General features: G+C 44.2%; 1 protein-coding gene across 2 annotated transcripts in view; it reads left to right on the forward strand.

The window, feature by feature from the left end:
• The window catches only part of LOC128348722 (heparan sulfate glucosamine 3-O-sulfotransferase 1-like), a 137,545-nt gene that overhangs the window by 91,401 nt on the left and 29,915 nt on the right, over nt 1-16,229 (forward strand). Inside the window, exon 2 of one of the 2 annotated variants that reach the window (XM_053304323.1) lies at nt 6,924-7,068. The exons of the other annotated variant lie outside the window; for it this stretch is intronic. The gene's annotated coding sequence lies outside the window, so the exon portion shown is untranslated. The remainder of the gene's footprint in view (nt 1-6,923; nt 7,069-16,229) is intronic. 2 annotated transcript variants of the gene reach the window in all.

Raw genomic sequence — 16,229 nt, forward strand, 5'->3', positions numbered from 1 at the left:
CTTGGATCCAAAGGTGCTACTGATGGAAAACCTTTTCTGCTCAAGGTAAAGAGGTTTCCCACCTTTTCAAAGAATGCTGCATAATACAGGTGACCCCAGATCCAGAGAGATTCTTCTGTATGCTGAAGTCACAAGACTATGCCCAAGTTATTTTCAATATATTTTTGTAACCCATACCTACCTTCATTCATCATGTTTCTTGTAAGTGTAATGCAACTCCTGATATACTGCAACACTTCATTGTGAGATATCAAGGCTGTTCTCACAAGCAGCCTAGATCAGGCTAGGGCAGCTAAGCCCAGGCTTGGCTGCCCGTGGGAACTGGCTCCCAGAGGTGCCTCAGCGGCAAACCTGGCTTAGAAGCCGGGTTAAGGAGCAAGTGCTCTCTTAACTGTTTACCTGGCCATGTGTCAGCACCAGCTGCTTTCAACTGGAGCTGAAGCACTGACCTGTTGCTGGGGAGATCCCCATAATGCACTGTTCACTTGCATTGTGGGATTTCGGTGGGCTGGAACGCCGCATCCCGATCCCTGTACCTCTGCGCTGCCCGTGGCAGCCATGAACCATCTGGGTGCATGATCCGTGCACCCAGATTGTCTGCGGGAAAGACAAGCTGCTGCCGCCTTCCCACTCCTGCTCATGTGATCATGAGAAAGGGCTCATGATCTGCTAGTGCTTGCATAAGAAAAATATATTTTCTCTTTTCACTCATGGCTTTTTGGATCCAAGCTTATGTTTTGATATTGGGTTTTTTAGATGCAATTTCTGATGTGACTTATTTTGATCTGTTTATACAGTAGGGGTTGCCTTTCTTTTAGTTTTATGTGCTCATGTCTTCCATTCTTGTGGCTGTAACTCTGGGAGATCCACCATGGTTCACCTTTCCCACTTTGGCTTCTTGTTTAGATTTGCAGTTTTTGGCTTTAAGAACAAGCTCTTCTTTCTCAGTATGGCTATCTGGAATTTCTTAATGGATCATGTTCATTCAATTTTTTCTTATTTTGAATTATTAGACATAGCATACAACTATAATTTTATTTAGGAAACTGGTTAATCTGAGTTAATTCACTGCCAGTGAACTTCAACTATACACTTTTGGAGGTGAAAATTCACTGGCTGATACAGACTGACACAGTCTAAGGATGGTGGAGCAAGAGCTTCATTACAGGTTGAGAATCCTTTATCCAGACTCCCAAAATCCGGAAAGCTCCAAAATCTGGACACCACGCCAAGAAAAAAACCAAACCCCACTTGTATTTTCCGCTTGGATTCCTGACCTATAGCTTCAACCACTCACAAACCCCCCAAACCAATCCCAGCCCCAACTCAGCAGCTAACAGTGGCAAAGCAGCAAAAAGGCCCCAAACTAAGCAGCACCCACAACTCACAGAGAGGCAAAGCAGCACTCGCGGCTCCATCTGCAATGGCGGTTGCCCGACCCCTCCTCAGCCTCGGCTCCTCTTCCCTTCCCACATGGACAAACACTTTGCTAATGGCATTTAAGGGCACTTTCAGGCAGGGCAGGGGCCAGGGAGGCAAAGCACCACCCAGGGCTCCATCTGCAATGGCGCTCCAAACAGGGGAAGAGCCCTCCTTCGGGGTGGAGCCAAGCTGGTTTTGTGAATGGGATTGCACTGCCACTCACACGCTTCTCAAGCCGGTCTGCAAGAGGGGAAGGAGCTTGGCTGGAAGGCGGGAAAGAACTTCAGGGGTTGTTGAAGGAAAAAAACCCACTAACCTTTATGCCTAAGATATCTCATTTATGAACATATTCTGAAATCCAGAAGAATCCAAAATCCGGAACACCTCTGGTCCGAAGCTGTCCGGATAAAGGATTCTCAACCTTGCAAATAGCTAAGAACTAGGTACAGGTGAGGCTTGCCTTGCAATCACAACATTCAGGGAGTGGGGGAAGAAGGCAATTTTGCTTCTCACCCCTCCCTGCAAAAAAAGCCCTTTTTGTTGCAAGAAAATGAAAATATCCTTTATTTAGGGATACGTCTCTAAAGGATGCACAGAGATCAGCCCTTTGCCCCAAGATGCTTAATCTCTCTCTGCCCCTCCAGACTCACTCACATCCCCAAGCTGGAACTTGTTGTGTCTCTTCACTCACACCCAATTCCTCTTTTCAGCTGGGCATAGTGGGGTATAATGTGTCGCTTTAGAAGCTCTCATGGCTTCCCCATATTCTAGGTTCTCTGTAGTCTCTCCCAGACATTAAAAATGAGCCCTTACCAAGCTATTTCCAGTAATTTATCTAATAAAAGAAATGACCAGCAGCCATTACACCTTTGAGTCACAACCTTTGCTTCTGTAGGAACTGTAATGTACATAAACACTCTTTATGTGGTGCACGGTTGGATATATGATATGGCTCATGAAATAATTGATGTACACTAAAGAATTGCTTTATTTCCTTTGCTTATCCCCTAAATATAGTATCTACATATCTATAGTCTGCTTCTAACTAAAATTCAAAGAATTATAATTCATGAATTATAGTTCATGATTAAATATGATGCATATGGATGTTACTGCCTACACAGTCACAAAAAGGGACTTGATTTGAAACCCATAAGTAGCTAAATAATACTCCACTATAATTGGAATCATTATTCTTGTGAAAGTCCTATAATTATGGTTCCTGATGCAGTCTTATTATTAGGCACCTTAATGGAAACCCAAGGCAAAACTGCCTTCAGTTTTATGATGTTCACTGAAAACTTCAGTTCTTTGCTTCACTGCTCAAGGCAACTCAAAATATATATTTACAGAGATCTTCTATAAAACCTAAAGGTCATTCACATGACCTTAGCTTCTGAGGCTGGGGAGGGCTGAAGGGGAAGGTTTACCTTCCTTCCCCTCACATAGGGATGTGCGAACCGGTTCGAATTCGAACCAGGGTGGTTTGAATGTTCGAATTCGAACCAAAACAGCCATCAGGTTCAAGCTGCAGGTTTGAATTTGAACCGAACCAGGGGTGGTTCGATTTGAACCAGTTTGGACATCGAAAAATTGGTAGGATGGTAGCTGGCACCCAGGGGTACCTGCCACCCAAACCCCAAAGCAATTGGACACTCGTGCGATTTTTAATGAATTTTTGAAAATTATTTTTAATTTTTTTTCTCATAGGGTATAATGGGACTCGAACCAGGCCATTATACCTGATTGTGGAGCACCCATGGGTGCCAACAACCACCCAAACCCTGAAGCAATCGGACAGTCCTATGATTTTTTATGAATATTTGAGATATTTTTAATTATTTTTCTCATAGAGTATAATGGGACCAGAACCAGTCAATATCCCCTATTGTGGAGCACCTAGGGGCACAAAAGCGGGATGGGTGGTAGACAGACAGGGGTGCCTACCACCCACAAAACCCCAAGGCAATTGGACACTCCTCTGATTATTGGTGAATTGTTAAAGTATTTTTGAATTCCTCATAGAGAATAATTAGGATTGCAGCAAATGTATAGCTTCACGTCGGGGGGAAAGGGGTGTCGTAGAGCGGAGTGTGGTGGGTGGTAGTTCCTAGGGTGGGCAAGGAAGCTATCAGAATTATTTGAAAGGAATTGGGCAAAGAGATGATTTTTAAGTGATTTTTGAAGTTTATGTGTCTTTAAGGTTAGCAATGAGAGTGGATTCATGGTTTGTCATTGAAAATCTTATTTTTGAAGTTTAAGGTTTAAGGTTTAAGGTTTTTCTCCATAAAGAAGCACGGAGGTGTCAGCAAATGTATAGCTTCACGTCGGGGGCAAAGGGGTGGCCTAGAGCAGAGTGTGGTGGGTGGTAGTGACCAAGGGGGGCCAGGAAGCTATCAGAATTATTTGAAATGAATTGGGCAAAGGGCTGATTTTTAAGTGATTTTTAAGTTTATGTGTCTTTAAGGTTAGCAATGAGAGTGGATTCATGGTTTGTCATTGAAAATCTTATATGCTACCAAAGAATCTACACTCAGAACACTTCAGAAACAACAAAACCCAGTACCCCATGGGTTAGCAACCCATGGAGGTAGTTGGCACCCTCGCTCTGGGCCACCCCAGCACCACCCAAGTGTTCTGAGTGTAGATTCTTTGGTAGCATATAAGATTTTCAATGGCAAACCATGAATCCACTCTCATCTGCTAACCTTAAAGACACATAAACTTCAAAAATCACTTAAAAATCAGCCCTTTGCCCAATTCCTTTCAAATAATTCTGATAGCTACCTGGCCCCCCTTGGGCACTACCACCCACCACACTCTGCTCTTGGACACCCCTTTGCCCCCGACGTGAAGCTATACATTTGCTGACACCTCCATGCTTCTTTATGGAGAAAAACCTTAAAGTCGCGTAAACTTCAAAAATCACTTAAAAATCAGCCTTTTGCCCAATTCCTTTCGAATAATTCTGATAGCTTCCTTGCCCACCTTGGGAACTACCACCCACCACACTCCACTCTAGGACACCCCTCTCTCCCCGACGTGAAGCTATACATTTGCTGCAATCCTAATTATTCTCTATGAGGAATTCCTAAATATTTTTAAAATTCACCAATAATCAGAGGAGTGTCCGATTGCCTTGGAACTTTGTGGATAGTAGGCACCCCTGGTTGCCTACCACCTACCCCACTTTTGTGCCCCTTGGTGCTCCACAATAGGGGATATGGGCTGGTTTGGGTCCTATTATACTCTATGAGAAAAATAATTAAAAATATTTCAAATATTCATTAAAAAATCATAGGGGTGTCTGATTGCTTCAGGCTTTGCATGGTTGTTGGCACCATGCATGGTTGTTGGCACCATGGGTGCTCCACAATAAGGAATAATGGGCTGGTTGGGGTCCCATTATATCCTATGAGAAAAAAATAAAATTCAAAAATTCATAAAAAATCGCACGAGTGTCCGATTGCTTTGGGGTTTGGGTGGCAGGTACCCCTGGGTGCCAGCTAACATCCTACCAATTTTTGGGTGTCCGAACCGGTTCAAACCGGTTCGGATTTGAACCGAACCAGGGGGAGGTTTGAGCAAAACCAAAACCGAACCACCCCCTCCTGGTTCGGACCTGGTTTGAATTCGAACCGAACCGGGCAAACCAGTTTTGTGCACATCCCTACCCTCCCATGCGCGGCGGCTCCCGTGCTGTGTGCCCATATGATCAGTGTGGTGATGGAGTCCTAAGGTGGGTTCAGAAGGAGGATGTTCTCCTACATCCCACAGTGCACTGCGGGAGCAGCAGAGTGACCTCTCTCAGTATTGCTGCCACTCCACTCCACTCCGTGCAGCCTCGCCCCCTGCCGCTCGCTGCCTAAAACAGCAGTGGGCTGGTGGGGATCCTAGCTTCCTGGAGCAATGGCACACACAATCACCTACCAAGGTAGAGCAACCCGTTGGTGGAACGGTAGAATGAACTGTCAGTTCATTCTACTTCAGTAAAGTTCTGGGGGAGAAGCCAGGCTACTCAAGTCTGCAGCAGCTGAGACCAGAGCACTGCCAGTGCTCCAGATGACACAAGCTGCCTGGGTTACCTCAGGCAGCTCGTGTCATGTGTCATAAGATGATCATATCAGATTAGGCTTTTACCAGGCCAGAAGAATTATTGTTTAATGCATCCAGGATGTGGAGTTGCAGATGGAACACACAGATGTGAGGGTGATCTGGCTGCGACATCTGTCACCCCATTGATCTCCCGGGTTGATTCGGCTGATCTGGCTAGCTAGATGGAACACACAAAGTTACAGAGTGACATTTACATAGAAAGTCAGGGCACTGAGCTTAGGCCTGCTACATATCTAAGTAGTATCTTAATCTCAAAGTTTAGACTAGCTCTAACACTTGCCCATGTAAATGCTCTTCCAACAGCGGTTCTCCATGGGAGATTCCAGGGTACACCATACACATGTTCCTGTATTGTGAATATCACAACTGCTCATGTTCCTGTATTGTGAATATCACAAGGACATAAGACGCCAATTAATTGCCCCACTTTTGATTATTTTTCTGGATTGTGGAGATGATTTTTATCTAAACTATTTGCTTACTAACCTTAACCTGGATGTTATCCATATTGTAGCCAAATATTGCTTTTGCTTACTCACCTTAACCCAGATGTTATCCATATTGTGGCAAAGTATTGCTATATAATATGCCAAATGAGTATTACTCTAGTCTGATTTTACATGATTATCTTATTCTTTTTATTTGTTTTATTATTTGTTGTACTGCTGGTCTACGACTGAAATAAAGTTTTGCTTACTTTCCCCACGCAGTGGGGAAATGCTTGACTAACAAGCAGAAGGTTGCCAGTTCAAATCCCCACTAGTACTATATCGGGCAGCAGCAATATAGGAAGATGCTGAAAGGCATGATCTCATATTAAAATAAAATAAAATAAAATAAAATAATGATGATGCCTGAAAGATAGGCATTGTCCACATTTAAATCTCTTGAGGCAGAGCCTGACTTCACATTTATTATTTCTCATTGCATTTATTTATTTATCATATTTCTATACTGCCTGATATGTACATCTACAATCTCGCATTGTTGTTTTCCATTGAGTTACTGGCTAGATCAGACGTTGCCCGATGTGAGCTTACTGTTTTAGCGTGCATTTTTCCTTGTCCATGTGTCTCATGCCCTTCTCCCTTGCCCTTCTCTCTTGCAAAATGCTTGTTTGTTTGTTCAATTTTTATACCACCCTTCCAAAATGGCTCAGGATGTATTCAAATTAAAACAAAACCATTAAAATCAATTAACAGTTAAAACAAAAACTATAAAACATCATAAAACAACAATTAAACAATCATCAGAAAAATTTAAAAACCCTGAAAAACCGGGTTACAACATTAAAACCATTTACAACATTTTTTAAACCCTAGAAGGCCAGGCCAAGCAGGCTCTCCTGAAGGCCAATGAAGAATTCAAATTATGGATTTTTGCAGGGAGTGCATTCCACAGTCCAGGAGCGGCTACAGAAAAGGCCCACCTCTGAGTCGCCACCAGATGCATCAGTGGTAACTGGAGACGGACCTCATCAGAGGACCTTAACGTGTGGTGGGGATCATGCAGAAGAAGGCGCTCTCTGAGGTAACTTGCATAAGTTGTACAGGGCTTTAAAGATAATAACCGGCATTTTGTATTTTGCCTGGGAACATACTGGCAGCCAGTGCAGATGTTTCAAAACAAGCATAATATGGTCTCTCCAGGTTGCCCCAGAGACCAGTCTGACTGCCACATTTTGAACTAACTGAAGTTTACGAACTACATACAAAGGCAGCCCCATGTAGAGTGCATTGCAGTAGTCAAGCCTGTTCCCCTTGCAGAGAAGCCAATAGACATATGGGCAACTGTTTGTCTTTATTGTTAAAGTATAAGTTGATATGTCGGCGATGCAATGCGTGTAATAACTCCTCAACAAAAAGACCCTTTATTGCACACAAAAAGAAAAAAACTAAAAGTTGGTACACAAACATAAAATGTTTTAGTGTGTAACACACCATTCTAAGTTAAGCAAACAAATGAGCACAGATTTAGGGATGTGTGAAACATTTCAGATACAGAACAATCTGTACCTGAATCTACCTGTTTTGAGTGATTTGTATACAAAACAAATCGTACCTCTGGAAGCCTGGCAAAATTCAGCTCCAAAACAAATCACCCAAATTTTGGAGCCAAATGTTTTGTTGTTTCGGACCTACATTTTGTGGTGATTTCCACGTAGTTTCCATTTTGTGTTTTGACATCCTTTTGAATTTCCCGCCCTTCCAAGGTTCAGATCGGTGAACGAAAGCATGAGCTGATCTGCTGATGATTCCCTCCTGGTTCCGGATTGGCTCTTTTGGCTCTTGCCACTTCTGACAGATTTTCCAGGCTTTTGAATGACAAACAATGAATCTACTCTCATTTGCTACCAGAGAATCTACTCTTGGAGCACCTCAGAAAAAACAAAACCCAGTACCCATGGGCTTGTGGGTTTGGGGGTGGTTGGCACCCTATGTGCACTACACCACCACTTGCTCTGGGCTACCTCAGTGCCCCCCAAGTGGAGCTATGGGGCTGCTGAAAATCCCCATGATTCCCTATGGAAGGAAAGCTTAAAGACGCACAAACTTCAAAAATCATTTAAAAATCACGCCTTCCGTCAATTTCTTTGAAATCTGGATGGTAGCAGGCACCCATTGGGGCACTACCACCCAACCCACTCTTCTGCCCCCACAACCCCTTTTCTGCCCCCAAATCTGCCCCAAAGACATGCCAACTTCAAAGAGCTTTTAAAAATCACCCCTTTGCACAATTTCTTTGGAATCTGGGTGGCAGCTTCCTTGCACCCATTGGGCAATACCCCCCACCACAACCCACTCTGGGCCACCCTGGTGCCAACCCCCCCCCCCCCGGAGTTATAACTAAGGCTGCTGAGATCCCCATTATTCCCTATGGGGGGGAAGCTTAAAGATGCGGAAATGTCAGAATTCTTTAAAAATCACCACTTTGCTCAATTTCTTTGTAATTTGTGTGGTAGCTTCCACCTATTGGGCACTACCACCCACCCCACTCTTTTGGCCCTGGGACCTGTTTTGGGGATCCAAATCATTTCAGATTCAGAAAATTCAGGTACATATCGAATCTGGGGTGATTCAGGGGGTTCAGATTTGGACCCAAAACAAATCGAGGGTGTTTTGATTCTGGTATAAATCGAAACACAAAAACCGATTCGTGCACACCCCTACACAGATAAAAAATCTACTCTGTTTCCCAGCTGTTAAATTCCTTAGATGTGATAACACTCCATTCCATGACTGGCGGAGAGATAATGTGCGGGCAGAGGGAGAGAGAAGGGGAATCACCTGATTCTTCTCAGAGGTTAATAAACCTTATGGCATCACCTAGTGCCTCCCGAGCATTATTGTCAGGTCTCAGTTTCTCTATAAATGCTTCCTTTTATTTCCCTTCTTTGTAGGTTCCTTTCAATCCCCCAGATAGATATTTTAGTAGGCACTATTTTGCCTTCATGCTTTTTCCTCATACGCAATGACCAGGGTTTTGTTCTCTGTGCACAGTGCCTCATATCTGCTAGATGTTCTTTATATCTATCTTTCAGTGGTCTACCGGATTCCCCAATAAAGAATGAAGTGCAACCTAAACACTGAATTTTATATATTTCACCTTTCTTTCCATAATTTCCTTCCCGCTCCTCACAAATTTCACAATCTTGTACATTGCATCTACTCTCACACAATCTAAAGTTGACTAACTGTTGTTTAAATGTCATTGGTGCTCTACAAACCACATTCATTGTAATGTAACACCTTTAAATTTGATGGAAAGTACTATGTACAAAGAGAGGGGCTACCAATGGGAAATAGACTAGCACCTTTATTCTCTATTTCTTACAGGAATACCTTTGAGAGCACTGTAAGATATTTCCCTTAGGGGGTGGAGCCACTCTGGGAAGAGCATCTAGGCTCCAAGTTCCCTCCCTGGCAGCATCTCCAAGATAGGGCTGAGAGAGATTCCTGCCTGAAACCTTGGAGAAGCCACTGCCAGTCTGTGAAGACAATACTGAGCTAGATAGACCAATGGTCTGACTCAGTATATGGCAGCTTCCTTTGTTCCTATTGTATTGTAATTTTATTTACAGTCATTTGTCCAAACAGAGAATAAAAACTAGTAACTGTGTGTGTGTGCGCGCGCGCAGTTTACAATTAGGATAATGTCCCATTATACCTCTTTAAAGCAATATAACTAAACTTAGCTACAGAAATAGAAATTGAAGCATCTTTATCTGAGAGCAGATGTTTAACAAGATTTCCATCGGATTGATCTACTAGTTTACATATTAAAGGAGCAATAAGACATTCCCTAGGGGATAAATGGAATTTACAGTGGAGAAGAATATGTGCAATCTTGGAGAAGCCACTGCCAGTCTGTGAAGACAATACTGAGCTAGATAGACCAATGGTCTGACTCAGTATATGGCAGCTTCCTATGTTCCTATCTTTTATGCAAAGGTGGAATAAATTGCATATCGCAGCCACTGGGCCATTGATTGCCTCCGAGGAGGACTTCAGGCACTTACTGCCAGTGTAGGTGGAGGGGAAAGAGAGATTTGGACAGGGTAGAGTGACGATGTCATACTTTGCAGCCATCATCACATATTGCTTTCTGCTTTCTGTATATGACCAATATTCTTGTGCGATCCCATAATCGTTGCGTAGCAACAGAGTTTCTAGGTATGCTGTGGAAATGGCTGTTTGTGTTGCTACGTTCACACTGTTTCTACTGCTATAGTGCTGTAGGCTTTGCTACTGCGAGTTGGCAACTAGGTTTGCCAGCATTTTGGTGTTTTAGCCACCTAGTGTACAATGCTGCATCTGTAAAATGCTATAATGTACTATACACCTACACCTGTGTCCCATTCTACAGTCCTGGTGTATTAGCCACTTATGTGCTACAATGGCTATAGCAGCTTTGGAAGGAATTCCCCATAGAAAAACGATGTGGGTCAGACACTACTACCTCTACACCATGGTCGAAATCTGGATCAGACTGCTGTGCAGGTGTTCTTTTACATTGAAACAAGCCTCTAACTAGGCAATGATATGTCTAAATGTTTCATCTGGTTCAGCCCTACTATTCTTCTAGTATCTTCCAATATTGTTTAGCCCTTAATCTTAAGCAATATTTCTCTCCCACTGTTGCCTTAAAAAGAGAGAAATCTGCAATATCTCTTTGGTCCTATGGGCTTCCACACATTCAATATCTGAGAGCCAAGCACTAATACTTGCAGTTAAAACAGTTCCAGTGTTTTCAATTGATGCAGTTCCTGACAGCTGATAATACTGCTCAGCATGGTAAAGGATCATTTATAGCATTCAGAATCTTGATCTCAGCTAAATTAGCAAAGTATAAGGGCTTGCTGTGAGAAATATTACATTCTGGTAGAAGGAAAAGCAGCACTAAGTTGGCCAACATGTACATTTGTTAATCAGATGTACCAATGTATTTGGAAGTGCAAGATTGGCACTCTCATTATATATTGATATTTTATATATATATATATATATATATATATATATATATATATATATATATATATATATTCATTGGTAGTGGCCCTATTGTCTTCCACACTAAGGATGTCTGTGCCTGCGTAGACAGACCCTGGGGAACCTTCCAGATCTCTCAGAGCCCTCTGGTAGAGGCCCCGCACCCTAAGTGACATAAGCATCCCCTCTCATACCAGGCCAAGAGGAATAGGGCCTCGTGACTACGGGCATTGTTGTGGGAAAGGGCTTTAATTGCCACCTCAGCTCAGTCCCCTGACCTTTCGGAGCCATTCTGTCAGCGCAGTACTAGCTGCGAGATGTCTTCTTCATGAGAGCTTCCTCCATCCTTACAGGAGGTCTCCAGGCCTCTGGCAACACCCAGGGAGGGCCCGCCTACTGCCTTGGCGGAGAGAGAGGTAGCCCTAAACCCAAACCCCTCCTCATTGGGTTCGAAGGCTCCAAAGAGACCAGCAGCACCAGGAGGACCACCAGAAACACCAGAAGAAAAAGCATACAGAGCCCCAGAAACCACTGACCATCTCTGTAGCCACCTCCCTGATACTACGGGAGCAAGACTTGGAGGAGGAGCAACAGGAGGAGGGAGGTAACACAGACTGAGATCATGGGGCTGACAGCTCCGGTATTGAATCAGATGAGGTATCTCAGTACCAGGAGTGGGAAGAGCAGGCTAAGAGGGAATACTCCTTCAGGCACTGGGCCAAAAAGAGGCAGCATTATGCTACTGACTGGCGCCAGCTCTACCTCCCTGGCTACTATGACTGTGATTATGGCCAAGCTCCCTGGAAGTATATGTATGTGGAACCTAGAGCTCCACTTGATTTTAGAGGAAGGCACTCTTGGAGCCCAAGAGAAAGAGAATGGCGAAGAGAGTGACCCAAGGGTGCACTGGCCATGTTAACGGACCAGGTTCCACTCACCTAGGGACTCTCAAGGTGACCCAATACCCAGAAAGCACAGGAAGGGAAAAGAGAAAACTGCAACAGCCACAGAATGAATTGGTGGGCAAGCAGCCTACCCAGTCTGGCCAGAATGTCAAGCCTACTGCCACTGCTAGTCTGGCAGATACTGCTTCTGACTCTGGGAGGATGCTACGTCCTTGACTAGCAAGGATCCTGATGTGGTTCTGAATTCACCAGTGCCAGGAGACACCCTGGATGGGGATAAGGGCCAGCCCTCGGAAGAATATAGACCCTATTTGAAACAGATCCAGCGTATGGCATCTGCCATGGGGCTGAAGACTCAACAATTGAAACCTGAGATGTCTGACCCAGTGTTTGGACTAATTAAACCATCTACACTTGCACTAGTATCTTTGCTGCTGCTCCCCACTGTTTCAGAAGTTATTAAGACCACCTGGACCAAACCAGCATCCATCCAACCAACATCCCAAAATTTGGAGAACTAGGGTTCACTGTTCCCTCTAAGGTGTGTGCTTGTGCACATGCTCACACATTTTTTGATGTCTGCTCAGTTAATTTTAGATCCCACTCAGGTTGAATCAGAAGGATTCAACCAGTTAATTTTAGATCCCACTCTGAATGCACATGCACACACACTGCCTTGATACTGCCACCCAGAACAAAACTCATTCTGCACACAGATGAAAAAGATTAGAGAGAACACTGACAGGTCCACCAGTCGGACGCCCCATACCTTTTTCTGTACCCCAAAACAAATTCTATTGGAATGGAATCCTCCTAACATGGTGCTATGCAGAAGCTTTTGTCAGCTCCTTCAGACCCTGATGGGAAAAATTTGGATTTGTTTGGGAAGCACATTTATGCAATGGCAAACCTTCATCTCTGTATTTCTAATTATCAAGGGTGTGTAGCTGGTTATAACCATTTTGTCTTGGAGAAGTTTGAGCCTTTCCTGCAACAACTACCATCAGACAAGAAGGAAGCCACCATGACCTTTCTTAATGAAGGCCTTCGAATCACCAAACAACGTCATTCAGAATGGCACAAAGTAGGTTGTGGGTCTCGTAATATGGCCGCAACTCTAGCTCTGTGTCATCATGCCTAACTTAAATCCGTTTCTCTAAGCCATGAAGCAGAGCTTTGAATTGAGGACCTCCCCTTTGATGGGGACAACCTGTTTGGAAAGGAAACTAATGGCATCCTGGGAAGAATCCATAAACTGAAGACAACTGCAAAATCCATGGGAATTCAGTCCTTCCAGCAAAAGCAGAACAAACAACGCCAATGGGCAACACAGGCGAGCCAAAAATCTAACTTTCAGCCCTTTTGTTGCCAGGACCAACAGAGGAATAGATACCAACAGTACAACTGCTTTTGTACATTCCTGTTTCCAAAACCAACCCAAGGACCAAACCGTTCTTTAGCAAGAGAGCCTGATGCTCTATCTGCCTCCAGGCTCCTCCCATTTGCAAACACCTGGCAGGATATTACCAAGGACCAGTGGGTGTTGACCATCATACGTTTGGGATAAGCGATCAAGTTTCACACCCTTTTTCAGGAATGTGCTGTACGCAATCGATCCCAACCTTGTGACAGGAAGTGAACTCCTTGCTCAAGAAAAATGGCATTCAGCGAGTATGCATAAATACCGCAACAGGCTTTTACTCCTGGTACTCACTATCCCAAAAGGAGGTGGTGATTTGAGACCCATCCTAGACCTGCGAGACCTCAACCAATTTATTCTATCGAGGCGTTTCTGTATGACCACCCTTGCCCAGATTTTGCAACTCCTACTGCACAATGACTGGTTTGTGGCCATAGACCTACAGGATGCATACTTTCATATTTCCATCAGACTACAACACAGAAAGTATCTCCACTTTTGCATTGGGAAACGGGTCTTCAAATACAAGGTACTGCCCTTTGGTCTGTCCATGGCGCCAAGGGTCTTCACCAAGGGTGTGTCGGCAGTCATGGCTCATCTTTGCCAAAGGGCCTTTCACATATTACTATCTCATATTACAGAGGACTTGCACCAACACGTTCAAACTACATTGACCTTTTGGACTGTCTGGGACTGTGCGTCAACTGGAAGAAGTCAAAACTGATCTACAGAATTCATAGGCACTATCCTCAACTGACAAAACATGCTTGCCTCTCCACCCCCATGAAGAATAGCGGATGTCAGGACCATGGCACACAAAATTCTAGCTTCCAAGTGACACCCAGTGAAATCTGTTCAAAAAATGTTGGGGTTCATGGCTTCCACCGCTGGTATATTGAGGGTAGCGCACCTCCACATGCACCCCTTACAACAGTGGTTCCTGTCAGTGTTCTGCACACAGGAAGATTGTCAAAACACTATGTTGCTGATGCCAGACTCCATCTGCAACTCTACATTGGTGGTTGAGGCACCCGAATCTTACCATGGGCAGACCCTTTGTACATCCACCATTCACAACGTTGATAACAATGGATGCTTCCAATTCAGTTTGGGTCACCCACTGTGCCAGTCACAGTGTGTCAGGTATATAGAGATAACACTAAAGCGTCTGGCATATCAATCGCCTCAAACTCTTAGCCATTTGGAAGCTGATGAGAGCCTTCCTTCCACTACTGAAAGGTGCTTCTGTGAGGATCATGACAGACAATGTCACGACAATGTTGTACTTGAACCGGCAAGGAGACACACATTCCTACGTATTATGCCATCTAGCTATGAACATTTGGAACTAATGCGGTTTGGGGCAGTATATAACTGTATTAAGTAAAATAAAATAAATAAATTTGGCCAAGTACCATGCATGTTGCTGGAAAAGAGAATGTAAGGGCAGATGCTTTGAGCTGGGCCCACCGGGCGCAGTCTCACGAATGGATCTTGAATGGCACAGTGGTCAAAGACTTGTGCAGCCATTGGGGTAATCCCAGTATAGACTTGTTTGCAACAGAGGAGAACAGGCAATCTGCACAGTTCAGCAGCAGAGCAAGTCATAATTGCAACTCCCTGGGGGAATGCCTTTCTGTTGCCATGGAACGAAGGTTTTATCTACCTATTTTCCCCACTGCCCCTTATACTAGCGGTGCTGAGGAAGATCAGGGAGGACTCCGCAAACTGCATACTTATTGCTACCTGGTTGCCTCGTCAGACTTCGTTCCCCACATTGGTAGACCTCTCCAATGATCAGTATGTAACTCTACTCAACCGTCCAGCTCTCCTTACCCTGGAACGCGGGTCAGTTTTCCACCCAGACATCCAGAGCTTACACTTCACAGCATGGAGTATCTCCCACCTTTAATTCAGGATAAAGCAGTGTTGGAAGTTATTTCAGCTGCTAGAAAGCCTTCCATGCAATGCTCTTATACTGCAAAATGGAAATGTTTCACCACCCTGATCAGAGTGAAAGACCAGATAAAGCATGTGACCAGAAATGTGCATAGGTCCCAAGATGACTTAGGTTAGGCCCATAGTTGCCATGGCCGCTATGAACTCTTGATCCGCTCCAGACAAATTGGTCCCAAAGTGAACATTGAAGTCCCCCACCACCAACAGCCTGGGGGACTCCAACACTAAAGTCTGAAACCAAGTCAGTCAGTTCAATTAGGGACTCTGTTGGGCAGTGGGGTGATTGGTACACCAACAGAAGTCCCAGTCTATCATTGGTCCCCCTACTCAAGTACACACATTCAATATGGTCAGACATGCCAACAGGGATCCTGGTAAAGGGGATGTTATTCTTATAGACCACAGCTACTCCACCTCCCCGCCCACATCCTCTCACCTGCTCCTCAACAGAGGACCCTCGAGGGGGAAGCTGGGACTAGACTGGGCCACCAGCCTCACTCAAACTCCAGGTTTGGATACATACTAGGTCAGCTACTTCATCCAGAATTAAATCATGGAAGATTTCTGATTTATTCTGGACAAACCTGGCATTAAAGGAGCAAAGTGAAGCTTTGAGGATGGTTGGCACTGCTTTCCATTAGACTAATATTGTGCTAATGTATAATCATAATCAAAGCCATAGATCTCCACATCTCCCAGGCTGATCTCATTATTTGCATAGCTGCTGGGTTAAAAAGATTGCAGACCCCTGGAGGAACAAGATAGTAAACCAGCTTTTTAATCTCATGGTATCTGGCCCATAGATAATACTTGGGATAGAAGTGTACATTCACATATTGGCCATATTTACCCCATAGGCCTTGCGAGCTATTGAGGAGCACTTCACACACAATTCAAGTTTTTCATTGTGCATTAGAG

Source organism: Hemicordylus capensis, chromosome 3 (assembly GCF_027244095.1).
Source record: "Hemicordylus capensis ecotype Gifberg chromosome 3, rHemCap1.1.pri, whole genome shotgun sequence".
Taxonomy (NCBI): Eukaryota; Metazoa; Chordata; class Lepidosauria; order Squamata; family Cordylidae; genus Hemicordylus; species Hemicordylus capensis.